This window comes from Carlito syrichta, unplaced genomic scaffold (genome assembly GCF_000164805.1).
Source record: "Carlito syrichta isolate Samal-C Ts95f unplaced genomic scaffold, Tarsius_syrichta-2.0.1 Scaffold315803, whole genome shotgun sequence".
NCBI lineage: Eukaryota > Metazoa > Chordata > Mammalia > Primates > Tarsiidae > Carlito > Carlito syrichta.
Window position 1 is genome coordinate 203306 of NW_007259899.1, and position 12617 is coordinate 215922.

The window sequence follows — 12617 nt, forward strand, 5'->3', positions numbered from 1 at the left end:
TCCACTCGTTGCACCCCTACAACACTTGGCAGTTCCATTTTTAAAGGGCTTGTGCCCAGGAGATCTGCATGCACTGGCAGAGAAAACAGAGGTAGCAAGGAGTTGAGAAGCCCTGGTGGGGTGCCCCTGCCGGCTACCCACAGGTCACTTTCCTGCATGGGCCCCTCGTTTTCCTTCTTTCTCCCTTCTCCAGCTGGGGTGGGACCTCAGGTCAATGTCCTCCTGAAGGAAATTGTTCTATTCTCAACAACTTATTCCTCCCAGGGAAAGGGGTCCGGCAGAAGCACATTCACTCCTCAAGAAACCTTCCCTGTCAGAGCCCCGGAGGCAGCAGCCAAGCCCACGGGCAGGGCAGAGGACACAGACCTCCCTGATTTGGTGTCACAGAGCAGAGGCACGCCTCCTCTCCCCACGGCCCTCAGGAGGAAGCTGAACTCAGAGGGTTCCAGATGGGGGCACTGCGACCCTCATCCTGCCCCAGATTTGGTTTTTGTGTTTCTGACCCCTGAAGTCAGACGGTGTGGGTGGAATGGGCCTTGATCTGGGTTCTAATCATGGCTCACCACTAACTCCTTGTGGGACTTTGGGTCAGTTCAATCGCTTTTCTTGGCCTCGGTTTCCCCTTCTGTAAAATGTAAACTTTTTGGATGATTCTTAGTTGTCCTGAGAGGTTTAATTCCAAAGGATACACTGGGTTACCCTTCGTGGAGGGAAGTGGGAATGATGGCTGGTAGCAAGGGCTTTATGCAGGTCCTGGAGAGGTGGTGCTAACCAGGTGGGAATTTTGTGTGAAAAGGTAAGTGCCAAGGTCCCCTGCACAGGGTAGAGGAAGAGGCGGAGGGCTAATGTCAAGAAAATGACCAACAGAACCTGTTCATGCACATTTGCTCCAAGGGTGCTAGGGGCTAGAACCAGACCCAGCAGGGAGAGAGCTGCACTTAGAGACAGGCAGGCACGCTCGTGACTCACCCCGGTCCCCTGGCCCCCGTCCTGGGGTCATCCAGTCTGGAGGGCCTCATCCCCTCGCCAAGGTTCTCAGGGCCGGCCCTAGAAACGAAACAGGAAGAGGTACTTGGACCCTGGTTCCCGGGGTGGGCACCCGGGCAGAGGGATCCCTGGGGATTGGCAGCGGCAGTGGGCGGGGCGGGAGGGACAGGGGCGGAGTCAACTTGTACATGTGAAAAACTCTGGCGGGGGCCGGGCTTTTTCCTTCCTCCTCCTCCTCCTTCTCCTCCTCCTCCTCCCTCCTCTTCCCTCCCCACCTTCCTCCACTCCCTCCCTTCCCCTCCCCTTCCACCTCCTCCTCCTCCTCCTCCTCGGCCAGCTCAGGTTGCAGCTTCTCTGGGGAGCCGCTCACCTTTCCGGAGCAGGGGAAGCAGCCCCACGCCCAGGCGGGGACCCCAGGAGGGCGCAGGGCTCGGCGCCCACCCCGCTGCCCCTAGGACGCGCGCGGTGAGTCCCGGGGCGCGCGGGGTCCGGCCGCGGGCGGCGCGCCGGGGAGGAAGGGGCAGGTCGGAGGAGGGGGCACCGCCGCGCCTGGTAAGCGGAGCAAAGGTAAGCGGAGCGGCTCTTAAAGGCGCAGTTCTGCTTTTGCCCTGGGGCGAGAGGTTGGAGGGAAATGCCGGAGCGACCGGGGGAGATCGGAGATCACGAGGCTCGTACTGTGTGTTTGTTGGGGGCTGGGGGATGCCCTGGAAGAGCCACTCTAAGTTCCAGGTGCTTACGAGGGAGGGCTGTTTTGCAATCTCAGACTCTCCGCCCCCCGGGGAGTCTCCACCTGGGACTCGCTTTGGCCCTTGGGTTCCCGGCTGAACCCTACAAAGCAAAGTTTTCCCACCCAGTCGCGACCCAGGCGCTTTCTAAGCGCTCTTCCTTCTGGGAAGGGTAAGGGTCAGGAGTCTCCGGGGACCAGAGGACCCGAGAGTCTGGGGGTCAGATCGTCACCTCGGAGGGCTTTCTGGGCTCTGGTGAACTTTCCAAAGCGTCAGGCAAGGGTCGGGGCAGGAGAACGTGAAAGGTCACGTGAAGCTCTGCAGGTTCCCCAGCTTGTGGGGGGGATGTCTTGGGGTGGGGGCTCTGAGGAATGCTGCCTCTTCCCTCTCTGTCCACCCCGGAAGACCAAAGAGGCACCCCCCTCCGCAAAAGGGGGACAAAGGGTTAATGTAGCTGTGGGAAAGGACAGCGGTGGCCTGTTGGGCTAAGGAGATGTGCCTTGAGGATTCTACTGTACCTGGCGGGGACAGAAATCTGAAGTCAGAAATTGGGTTTGGGCTGGAGGCCGCAGTTTTCTCCCTGCTGGGGGCAGGGGTTCTCTGGAGCTGTCTGCATACCTTGTGTTGGGTGGGAGTTGGGCTGCAGAGACAGGGAAGGATTTTCTGTGTTGCCGCGTCAACACCCTCCTAGGCACCAGTGGCCTCTTTTCATTGCTGGGAGACTTGGGGCTGTGGAGAGTGGGAGGCCTCTTCTGCTCTGTGGCTGCTGTCTCCCCATCCTCCCCACCCCCAACCCAGTTCCCCAACAGTGGCTTGGGCCCTGTGACTCACTAACACCACCAGCTTGCCCCTCCTATGTCAGCACCCTGTGAGATTCGGCATGTTTGTGTGGCATTCCCCACCAGCACATTCCTGGACACTGACCTGAGGGAGCAGAATCCTCAAGGATGCCCGACGGGCATGTCCTCAGAGATCCCCTCCCTTCAGCCTGGCCCTGGGAGGGGCCTGGGAAAATGGTGCTTAGAGTCGTCAGAGTGCTAGGCAACCCAGGCGCCAGGCTGAAGGTGTTCTAGAGGGAGGGTCACCTTGCCACAGCAAAGCTACTATCTCGGGTTACCCTGTCCCAGCCACCTCCTGTGTGGCTGATGAGCCTCTGGGACTGACTTCTCCCAACCCCCACCCTGGCAACCTAGGGTTATACTGACCATTAAGTTCCCAGGACTCTCCCCACTAACTGCCTATGCGCTACCAGGAGAATAGAAGTTGTTCTCCACTCCTGTCAGAAGACGTTCTCTCCAAACTTATTAGGGGTTCCAGAGCCAGAGTAGACTTCATTAAGTTATGTCCATTTATTGTATATCTTCTGTGTGTCAAGCAGTGTGTCACAACAACTTTATGAAGTAGGTATTATCCCCATTTGACGGATGAGGAAACTGAGATGCTGAGAAACCAATTTCTTAAGGTCACACAGATGTAGAATCCAGGCCGCTTTTGTCTGACCCCAAGTCCCTGCTGTCTACCCCTGCCCCTTTAGGGGGAAGTTCCAGCTCACTCTAGAGTTCTCTGGTTCTGCATCAGTCCTCAGGAGGAGGAAGGATGGAGGTGGTCCTCTGAGCAGGGAGGCTCCCGTTTGTCCTGTGCCAGTCAGAGCTGGACTTCTCCACTGGGCACAGGAGAGAAGACACCAAATTAGAGGAGCATATAGGTTCCTGGTCTGCAATCTCATGGCGTCGGGCTGCCATGCCTGCGAGCCCCCTCTCAGGTCTAGAGGAGATGGAGCTGCCTCTCAGGCTGCATTTGTTTCCTCCACAGACCCAGACCCTGTCCTCTGCCTCCCTGGGCCTTTCTACATCCAGCAGAACAGGCCCTTCACTGTAGGGCAGAGCCTGGCTCGGCTCTTTCCAGCTCCTACCCCAACCAAGCCTCTCCTTTCTGGGGTCAACCTGTTTGAGACTTTTGTCTAGCATCTCCATCTACCTCTCTTCTGAGTCCTTCTTTTCTTCTAGCCTCAGTTTCCTCATCTGTAAAATGGGAGTTTGGTCTTGCCTATGTGCCAGGCACTGTGCATTATTTCATCAATTCATGAATTAAATGAAATAATGCACAGTGCCTGGCACATAGGAGAGACTAAATAACTGGCAGCTATAGTGGCTGGTGATGGTTATTTGGAAAGAGCATTTCTTGTGATTGAACTGTGGCTTGCTTTGGGGTCAAGGTCAAGGCAGGCTTTCCTAACCCCATCAGGCCAAGCCCTTAGAATCTTTCCTGCTCTTCCAGGCTGGGGAGGAGGGCTCTGTATAAGAGAATGGTGGTGCTGGTAGAGGGGAGGGTTGGAAAGAAACCCGCCAGGAAGGGCCAGGAATCTGTGCTGTGCCCTGCTCTCTAGTTCCCAGGGTATGAGTGAGTGGGTACTGGGAGCTGGAGAGCCAGCAAACTCCTGCTCTGAGGAGTCTCTGGCAGGACCTTCTTTCCATGGGGGTAAGAAGACCCTCCCCTCGTACTTAATTGCAGTTCCTGTTCTGCTCTGTTGTCCATGAGGGAGTAACTGGCCGGGATCCAGACCCACCTGATTAGTTTCACCCCTTTGGGAATAAGTCACATTTTCCTCCTTGGCCCTATGTCCTGCCATAACCCCTTCTCTCTCCCACTCTGGACCTTTCACCTTGCCCTCCAGGCATTCGCTGCTGCGTGGGCACTTTCCCGTCTCCAAGGGGTGGGAACAGACCAAGGTTAGTCTTGTCCTGGCCCTACAGCTGCTTATACACAAGCACACACACACGGGTACACGCAGATGCAGAGTCCAGTCTCAGAGCTCAGGCCCAGGGTCTGGGACCCAGGGTCACTCTAGAGCTGGTGACTGGACTGGCAGGGGCTGGCCAGTGGTGCAGCAGCAGATCTGGAAGAGGAAAAGCCGTGGGCGCATCTCAGCCAGACCGCCTGTCTGAAGAAGAGCCCATCTGCTCCCCAAATCTCCACGACTGTCTGCAGAGGGGGTGGTGGGGGGAGGGAGGAAAGTGCCAGGTTTGGTTTGGAATGGAAAGGAGTCATGAAGCTCCCTGACAGCATTTTGACCCTGGTGAGACGGATCACTCTGCTCTGGGAGACATTGGTCAGAACTTTTTTTTTTGAGTTGGAATCTCATTCTGTTGCCTAGGCTGGAGTGCAGTGGCACAGTCACGGACTGTAGCCTTAACCTGATGGGCTCAGATAATCTTTCTACCTCAGCCTTCCAAGTAGCTGGAACTACAGGCATGCGCCACCATGCTTCGCTAATTTTTTATTTATTTATTGTAGAGACGAGGTCTCGCTAAGTTGCCCAGGCTGGTCTCAAACCCCTGGGCTCAGGCAGTCCATTCGCCTCTGCCTCCCAATGTGCTGGCATTACAGGCGTGAGCCACTGCGCCCGGCTTGAACAGAACTTTTGAAGGGACAATGCTGAGATCCTCTCTCCTAGAACTTGAATGGTCCCGCCTCCTTTGTCCCATTAAACGAAGTCTTCCCTAGGAATGGAGGAGTGGGGTAGACAAGATGGCCCAGTAATGGCCGGTGGATGCATCCATGCATTATTTGTGTGCTGAGTGTGCGTCTTCTGTCCACCATGGGTGGAGGCATTTTATGGGGTCAGTTCAAATCGGCTTCTGCCGCTCAATAACCTGTTGTCTTAGGTTAAATAATTGTTCACCAGGTTTTAGTTTCCTTATTTATAAAATTGGAGAATAATACTATTACCTCACGTGGTTGTGAGGATTCTGCTGAAATAATGTCCACGGTAGCTTTTTGCCTTACCTGATGTCATTACTGAGGGGTAGTGGCAAACAGAGCTAATGAGCTGCATTTGGCAGTTCTCGGTGCCTCTGGCAGCCACTTGATGTTTTTACTAAAGTCAGGATCCCTGCAGACATCAGGGCTCGGGCCCCAAGCTGGGAAGGGAACTCTCTTCTGAAAATGCTTGTACCCTTCCTCCCTCTGAACGCCCTCTCCATCTCATCATGATCAAGGGAAATATGACACAGCTCCACAATGATTTTGCCCTCACGCCTTACTTGCTTCCCTGAAGAAGTCTGCCCTTCTCTGCTTGGGAAGTCTCCTCGGGAACCAAACTTTTTTTTTTTTTTTTTCCATCGAAGTCTCACTCTGTTGCCCAGGCTGGAGTGCAGTGGCACGCTCGCGGCCAGCACAGCCTCAACTTGCTGGGCTCAGGCAATCTTTCCACCTCAGCCTTCCAAGTAGTTGGAACTACAGGCGTGCGCCACCATGCCCAGCTTATTTTTTAATTTAGTGTGGAGATGAAGTCTACCAAGTTGCCCTGAGCTCAGGCAATCCTCTCGCCTAGGCTTCCCAAAGTGCTGGAATTACAGGCTTGACTGCACCCAGCCTGGAAACAAACCTTATCTTCTCTGGCCCCAGCCACCCAGCAAAGGAGACCTTTTCAGAGTAACCAGGCCCAGGAGGGACATGGCTGTCCTTCCCAGGTCCTGGGGATCCAGCGCCTGAAAGCAGGTAGGCAGTAGGTGTTGTGTGGGATGGCATCACTCATGACAGAAGCAGTGCTGGGTCCCCAGACCAAGTCTGCCAGCAGCAAAGGAAGAGGCCAGGAAAGGGGTCACAGAGCTCCCTTATTCTGGCATGGAGCCCAGCTGGCTGTGTCCCCTGGCGTGGCTGGGCTGTGTGCCACCTTCTGTGCTGATGCCAAACATGACATGGCTCCTTCCCTATGGAAGGTGGCTCTTGAGTGGGCTGTGGACTTCCTTGGCTGTAGTGTCCAGAGGTAGAAGTGCCATCTCTGGGCAGGTCCTTGCAGTCCCCTCCAACCCTAGGAAAGCAGAAAGGGCATGGAACTCAAAGTTACAAGCCCACAGTGTGGTCTCAGCTCTGCCCTGTCACCCTGAGTGTCCTTGGGCAGTCCCCTCCCCTTTCTGAGTCTTGCCTTCTTTGCCTGAAAAATGAGGGCACAGATCAGGAGCTTTCTAAGACCCCCTCCAAGACTGCTGGTCTGTGGCTCTAACTTTTGTGGGTCCTGCTAAGAGGGTGAGCTATGCCCTGAGACCCTGGGAGGGATTCACCCTTCGGTTCCTTCAAACATTTTTTTTTTTTAGAGGCAGGGTCTCACTATGTTGTCCAGGCTAGTCTTGGACTCCTGGCCTCTTATGCAATCCTCCTGCTTCAGCCTCCCAAAGTGCTGAGATTATAGGCATGATAAAGTGCTGCACCCAGATGGCAAACTTTCGAGCCAGAGCTTCCCCTAGCTGAGGCCCGGGTACTGGTCTCTGCAATACTCAGATGGGCAAGGAAACCCTAGAAGGCATGTCAGATAGAAGAAGAAAAATTACCTCCCAAAGAAATGGATGCTGGATTTAAGCATCACATAGTCACTGGATACTCAAGGCCAGGGGCTGGTGAACCATGGCTCTTGGCAAAATCCTGCCTATTTTTATATGACCCATGAGCTCAGAATGGCTTTTACATTTTTTAAGTAGTTGGGAAAAAGTCAAAAGAAGAAAATAATATTTCATAAAATTCAAATTTAAGTGTTCATAGTAAAGTTTGACTGGAACACAGCCAGACTATTTGCTCCCATCTTGTCTGTGGGCACTTTTGTGCTATAGAGTCAGATAGTTGCAGCAGATACAATGGCCCACAAAGACAAAAATAGTGGCTGTCTGGCTTTTTACAGAAGAGGTTTACTGACCCCTGCTCAAGATAATCATAGTTCTCTCTAGGCCTTGCACTAAACGTTTCTGGAATCTCAATCTAAAAGTACTTGCTTTTCATTTAAAAAGACAGGTTGCTGTTTTCCTATTACATAAGCAATAAGTGTTCATTATGGAAATGTTAGAAGATACAGCTAAGCAAAAAGAAGACATTAAAATCACCCGTAATTCTACTACCGAGCATAAGTACTGTTGGCATTTTGACTTATCACCTTCTGAATTATATAACAATGTGCTTGTGTTTATGCATGTATGTATGCAACGCGTGTGTTTGTTTATATATGCGTGTACATGACATGTATATATCTTTTACACGTACGACTTTTATAAATCGCATGCATCTGCCCTCTTCACTGAAACATTTATCTCAAACTGAACCCTTGGGGGATGTCCAGATAGAAGTGTCCAGTAGGCAGCTGGACCTGAGCATCTGAGCTCAGGGGCTTGGTGGGGCCAGGGCTATAGATCTGGGAGTCATCAGCACATGGATGGTGGTTTTCACCACAGACGGGATGAGGTCACCCAGGAAGCATGAGTAGAGGGGCAGAGCAAAGGGCCAAATGGGGAACTCTGGAGTATTGACATTTGAGAGACAGGTAGAGGAAGTGAGTTCAGGAGGAAGTAAAGAATGAGGAGGAGACCCAGGAGGCTGAATTATCACAGAGGCCAAGGGAGCAGAGTACGAGGCCCAAGGGCCAGGACAGTGCCTGGCGTTGAACAAGTGCTCGTGAAATGAGCTAGTGACTAGAGAAGAAACCAGCGCCTCCTTTCAAGGAGCCTGAGCCCTGGTGAGTGAGTGATACTAACAAGGAACATTTAGAGAATAGCTGAAAAATGATAAGATGTTCAGGGAGGCCATGAAGGCCAAGGAGGCCACCTGGGCCCAGCCTGGTGGTTGGGACAATCTAAATGCTCAGAGGCCAGTGGTGGGGAGTGGGATGGGGGCTGGTCAGAGGAGCTAGTGGAGTTGCCAGAGGTAGCACGAAGCTGTTCTTTTAGACCAGCCTCAGAATGGAGGAAGGAAGGTCGGGAGAGGTTGGCCAGGGTTCCGGTTGGAATGTGGGCATGGGGTGGTGTGGGCCTGGCGTGGAGTATAAATAGGAATATGGTTTAGAGATGCTGGGAAATCTTCCTCTCACCCTCCCTCATGAGACGGAGAGGTCCCCAGGGATGCCCAGAAGGCCCCTGCAGTTCTGTTGCTAAAGTTGGGCATGTAGAGAAAGCCAGAGATGTGACTAAAGATGCCATGACAGGCCACCGAGAAAGCTGGACTTCTGACATCTGGCTGAGGGATGGCTAGAGGGTGAGTGAACTTGATGCTCTTTATTTCTTCTCTGATTTATTTTATTTTACTTTATTTTATTTTTGAGTTGGAGTCTCACTCTGTCGCCCAGACTGGAGTGCCGTGGCCACTCCCGGCCACCGCAGCCTCAACCTGCTGGGTTCCGGCGATCCTTCTACCTCAGCCTTCCAAGTAGCTGGAACTACAGGCGCTCACTACCACGCCCGACTGATTTTTTGATTTATTGTAGAGATGAGGTCTTGCTGCCCAGGTGGGTCTCGAACCCGCGGGCTCAGGCCATCCACTCACCTCAGCCTCCCAAAGGCGCGGGATTACAGGCTGAGCCACCGAGCCCGGGTTCTTCTCTGATTTAGCATATAGAGGATGATGGGCGTCAGGGTCTGTGTAAAACAAACAGAGAAGAAACAGATGGAAGCGTTTCCTGTGGGATTTAAGGAAGACCTGCCAAAAGGTTCCAGACCATGGGATCTTGAAGACACTAGTGAGGTGTGTGGAGGACCTTCCTGGAGGGTCTTTAAAGAGGGCTGCTAAAAGCAGCAGAGAGGGCTTCCTTGGGCTAGGAGAGTCAGGCGGGCCTTGTCTGGAGGCAGGAGGACATAGGAGATGGAGGCTGGGCCTGCCCTGGCCTCTGGCTCCTGCCTCCGGTCTGGGATGTTCTGTATGCCCAGGGCCAGAGCCGACAGAGGGCAGCTTGTCTCATCTTAATCTAGAGCCTCCTCAAAGATTGCAGACTAGCCTCAGCTGGGTCCCCAAAAAGGGTCACAAAGAAAATACCAGAAGGTGCGATAGGTGCCTCTATTCCTTGAGCCTCAGGAAGCCAGAGAGCAGCAGAGTGAACGTGAATAGGACTAGTGTGGAGCCACCCAGAAAGGAGGTAGTGAGGGGTCAGCAGGGGCCATCTGTAGAGGACAAGGCCACAGTCTGAGCCTGGGGAGCGTACCTGCCCTGTGAGGCTCTGGAAGTCTGCCCTAAGTGATGGGAGCCGGGGAAGAGGGCCCAGGGCCTGCCAGCCGCTTCTGCACAGCTGGAGGCCCCGACTCGATGCATGTTGGGTTGGAACCTCTCATAAGGATTTTTCTCACTTCAACCCACTCCTCACTGTAGGGTGGCACCTCCAGTGCAGAGTCCTCCACTTGGGGACTTGCTGACCTAGCCTACCACCTTCACTGCCATCTGGCTACATGCTGGCTGGAGGAGGAGGTTAGGTTTCAGCTGAGTTCTTGAGCTCAGCTTTTGTATAATCCTCACTGGTCATTTAAGGCTCTCTCTGTGCCAGGTCACGCGCTCATTCATTCAACTAGCACTGCATAGCTGGTGGGTTCCTTATACTATGTAAGGCACCAGGGAAACCAAAATGTTAAGACTTTCCTATCCTGAAGGACACCATAGTCCAGTCATGAACGTCCACAGGCTGCTCTGGAAGTGACGAGGAGGAAGTATCTAATTCTATCTAGAGGAAGGAGGTGTGGTCAGCGCAGCTTCCCAGGGAATGGGACACTTGAGTTGAGCTTGGGAGTGGTTTTACCAAAGGAAAAATTGAGGAAGGGCATCCCAGGCCAAACAGCCAGCCTGTGCACCGCTATGGGGTGTGAGAGTGGTTTGCTCTGGGAATGGCAAGTACGTTCAATAAAACTGGACCCCCTGTGGAGGGGTGAGAGCTGAGACCCAGGAAGAAGACAGGGTCCAAACACAAGAGGCCTGGTCTGCTGGGCCCTGGAGTTTGGGCTTCTTCCTGGGGATATGTCAGCTTTGAAGGATTTTAAACAGGCGAGTGACATCATCAAAAGTTAAGTCTAGGAGGTAAAGTATTATTCCCACTTAGCAGCAAGGAAACTGAGGCATGGGTGTCTTCCCAGGTGACAGTGCTGGTAAGTGAGGTTTCTTCCATGACACCAAACTATAGAGAAGTTTGGAGAACGGGGCTGGACAGCATATAGCCCTTACTGTGCGAAGTTTCTGGTCAGAGTTGAGTTGCTATAGGGGACAATGGGGCATTTGTCTGGAGCAGGAGTGACCCTGAGCCCCAGACATGTTGCCTCCTGACCAGCATCCTGCAGGTTTGCCCACCTTGCTCTCGGAAGGCCTTCCCTGCCTCCTTCCTGCATTCCGAACAGAGAGGCTGTGGGAATCTTCTCTGCATTCCAGCACTGGTCAGAGCATCTGTCTGTTGGCAGGGTGAAGGCAAGCCAGGCCATCCTCAGTTCTCACCACCCGGAAGGTTCCAGGCCCGCAGCCTCTCTCGCCATCCAGGCTGGGGCAGGGTGAGGTCAGTGAGGAGGACTTCGAGGCTTCTGCTGCCGCCAAAGCTCCAGCCAGCCAAAGGGTGACTGGCTTCCCCTGAGGTTTGTCGCAGGCTCAGGCTCAGGAAAACTAAAGCCTCCAGCTGTGCAGAACAGGGGTCAGCTAGAGGATGAAGGAAGAGATGGTATCTGCGGGCTCCCTGCAGGCACAGTTCTCCCTGGGAGGAGGGAGTGCCTCTGAGGTCCCAGCTCATGACGTCTGCAAGCTTGGTCAACCATGACCTCGAGGCCCAAGGCCCAAAGTGGCTGAGTGACTTAGGGCGTGGGAAGCAGAGGGTGTCATAGGGATTCTGGCTGGCAGTCAACCTTTAGTACTGATGGTCAGATCCTCTGGGGTTCAGACAGTGAGCGGTTGCAGCTGGGCACTCACTCCTGTAACCCCAGCATTTTGGGAGGCCAAGGAGGGAAGATTGCTTGAGGGCAGGAGTTTGAGACCAACCTGGACAACATAACTAGACCCTGTTCCCACAAAATTTTTGAAAAAAACAGCCATGCACCTGTAGTCCCTGCTACTCAGGAGGCTGAGGCGGGAGGATTGCTTGAGCTCAGGAATTGCAGTGAGCTGTGATTGTACCACTGCATTCCAGTCTGGGTAACAGAGTGAAAACCCATCTCAAAAAAAAGAAAGAAAGAAAGAAAGAAAATGGGTAGTTGCAATTTACATACCTTCAATCCTTGCCCCTGGACTCACAAAGACAGAAATAAAAAAGAGGAACTTGGGGAAGCATCTCACATGGGCCTGGAACACAGTAGGCGTTCCACAGGTGCTTGTAAAACACCTGAGTGTTCTCGCTCTCTGGACAGTGGGACCAGGGGCTGGCCTTGCTTGCGCTGCAGAGCTTTCTTTCATTCTAAGATGGATGGTGAGAGCTGTCCTCCCGGGGTCGGAGTCCCCCTGGTTTGTCCAGGCCCCACCCTGCGTGGACCTCTAGAGTTGTCTAAGCCGGGGAGACCCTACCTCCCTGGCCTTTCCTCCCCTCTGTTGTGTAGTTCAGCCCCTGCCCATAGATGGCCTCCTCCCCAGCCGGCTGTTCTTCCATCCTGGCGTCCCAAGGCTCCTTACAGGAAGGAAGTCTGGAAGGGTTGTCTGAGGAAGTCTACATGGGGTCTCTTCTCTTCTGAGGAGGAGCTTGAGAAGAGGGAGCCAGCATTGACTTGATGTCGCCCTTGTGCTGGCACTGTGCTGTGTCCACCCAGATGCCACTGGACGTTGAAAACGTCATCTGCCCACAGCCCAACTCTGGGTCTTTCCACCAAAACCTCCACTCCCAGAATGCGTTATCTTCCTGAGTGACTGCTCTGCCCTTCCAGTTGCTTGGCCAAAACCCTTCAGTCTTGTCTGCCGCCTTCCTCACTCCTCACAGACAGTCCGTCTGCAGTCCCTCTGGCTCTACCTTCAAAATATATCCCGATAGCCGGGCTCGGTGGCTCAGCCTGTAATCCCGCGCCTTTGGGAGGCTGAGGTGAGTGGATTGCCTGAGCCCGCGAGTTCGAGACCCGCCTGGGCAGCGAGACCTCATCTCTACAATAAATCAAAAAATTAGCCGGGCGTGGTAGCGCGCGCCTGTATTTCCAGCTACGTGGAAGGCTG

General features: G+C 53.7%; 1 protein-coding gene across 1 annotated transcript in view; it reads left to right on the top strand.

The window, feature by feature from the left end:
• Window positions 1-1172: 1172 nt before the first annotated feature.
• CDK18 (cyclin dependent kinase 18) overlaps window positions 1173-12617 on the top strand; it is a 27083-nt gene continuing 15638 nt past the window's right edge. The window contains exon 1 of the mRNA XM_008073275.2: window positions 1173-1452. The gene's annotated coding sequence lies outside the window, so the exon portion shown is untranslated. The remainder of the gene's footprint in view (window positions 1453-12617) is intronic.